Source organism: Babylonia areolata, chromosome 16, assembly GCF_041734735.1.
Source record: "Babylonia areolata isolate BAREFJ2019XMU chromosome 16, ASM4173473v1, whole genome shotgun sequence".
NCBI lineage: Eukaryota > Metazoa > Mollusca > Gastropoda > Neogastropoda > Buccinidae > Babylonia > Babylonia areolata.
The window spans coordinates 21,945,007-21,947,091 of record NC_134891.1 but is presented as its reverse complement, the minus strand read 5'-3'; the positions used below and the strand labels follow the sequence as shown (position 1 = coordinate 21,947,091).

Sequence of the window (2,085 nt, the reverse complement as noted above, 5' to 3'; positions counted from 1 at the left end):
CACACACACACACACACACACACACAGGGCGAGCACGCACACACACTGACACAGACACATACACACTCTCTCTCTCTCTCACACACACACACACACACACACACAGGGCGAACACGCACACACACACACTGACACACACACACACACGCGATATATATCCACGCACGGTCACATGCTGAGACAAAATTTAATAAGCCTATATATACCGCGACTCCGACTAAAGAAAATAATCATGACTTTATCAAGTAAGTGTGTTTTTGGAGTTGTAATGCACTGAACTAAATGCTTCATGACGTGTCCTTATGCGAAACCCATTTGCGCCACGAATATTCTTTCAGTAATCATGTGCCTATGAAGTAATCCGACATAACAGCTGAAGAAGCCAGAGAATAGCCGAGCGGCCCTTCGAACTGCACGCGCAAGAATGTGTAACCCGGAAGTGAAATGCTCGGTTTGTCAAGTGTCAACAATTGTCACCGCAGCAAAGGCAAGGCCGGGTTTATTCTTGGAGACATTCAGGATGTGGTGTTATTTCCAAAGCTTCCTGCTTGAGTCGTGACATGAAACTTTCTCTGCGTGGAAAATGAGAGTGGAGGTGAGACGGCCTTTCTTTTTTATGGGTTTCCTTTGTGTGTATGTGGCCTGATTTTGAAACTGAATCAGTGGTGAGATTGTGGAGAAGAATGAGGTCACGATTTCGGTCGAGATAACAGCATTGAAGTGGGTAGACTGTTGCGTTAAGATCATCCGTTTAGAATGATAGACCCGACATATGATTTCTTTTCAGAGCCAGCAAGGTACGTAAACAATATGAGCGAATACGTCTGTTTCAAGTGAACACAACAACAACCAGTTGTTGAATTTATTAAAATTATTTGAAAATTAATCATTTCATCATTACCGTGCCCTCCTCAGCTTCAGTCTTAATATATATTTTTGATTGTATATAAAGAAAATAAATCAGTCCATGTACTGAAGTAAACCTTTATGAGTCAGTTTCACAAAAAAATGCATGTTAGTTATTTTTGTGAGAACAAATGTGCCTTATCAGCCACCACAGACTATTACAGTATTAGTACTACTATTACACAGCACTCTAATTCCAGTTGCACCCCATTCCTTCCATCCCTTCCCTTCTTTTGTGCAAGTGCGAAATTGATACAATGTGATGAGTGTGAGAAGAAGCAGCAAAACTGGTTGGATGAATACTGCATGCCTTGGGTATTGGGTGTTGCATGTACAGTGTCACAGTGTCAGTGATTGTGGGGAGCCCCACAGGTGTGGAGAACACTTTGATTATAGGCTTGCGTACTGCTCAGCATGTAGTCAAAGTAATTTGAACTGTCACTGTGTTAGTTATGAATAACAATTACTGTGTATTCCTGATTGTAATGTGGGATAATAATAATAACATTCTTTTTGTGATTATAGGTTGGAACAACATCATGATGTGTGATCCATGTGAAAGAGCTATGCTACTTTGTATACACAAGAAATAATACTTTTTATTTATAATAATACTTTTAATAAAAATTTAATTTTTTTTTATTTATTATTATTTTTTTGCATTCCATTGATAGCTCTTGTCAACTTTGGATTATTTTATGTACAATAGCATGTTTGCAATCATTTTATATTTATTTTGTGGTGCGAAGTGGCATGCCATTATTTTATGATGTAGACCAGCACACACACACACAGTACAGTTACTGTTGAAACATGTGTCTTATTTTAAATCATGCCATAGTGTGGAATAAGAACTTGTATTGTCAGTTGCGAATATAGTACTGCAGTAATGATATGGAATAACAATATCATGTGCTTTTTTGAAGAAAAAGTTAACGGAAGTACAAAACTGTAACTGTAAGTCTGTATTTACAATGCCTCTGGATCTCTGTCTCTGTGTGTGTCTCTGTGTGTGTGTGTGTGTGTGTGTTATTACCATGCTTATGCTATTATGTAGTATTGTGTACACATGTTATGACTGTAAGTAGCATTGTATTGCATGCAGTGACATATATAATGAAGCATTGTATAGTATAAACCCAGTTTCAAGGCGGGGACTGGATGAAAAAAAAAGAAAAA

The 2,085-nt window shown here is 38.2% G+C and overlaps 1 protein-coding gene across 1 annotated transcript in view; it reads left to right on the top strand.

The window, feature by feature from the left end:
* The first annotated feature begins 464 nt into the window (after positions 1-464).
* The window catches only part of LOC143290924 (uncharacterized), a 43,250-nt gene continuing 41,629 nt past the window's right edge, over positions 465-2,085 (top strand). The window contains exon 1 of the mRNA XM_076600490.1: positions 465-595. The gene's annotated coding sequence lies outside the window, so the exon portion shown is untranslated. The remainder of the gene's footprint in view (positions 596-2,085) is intronic.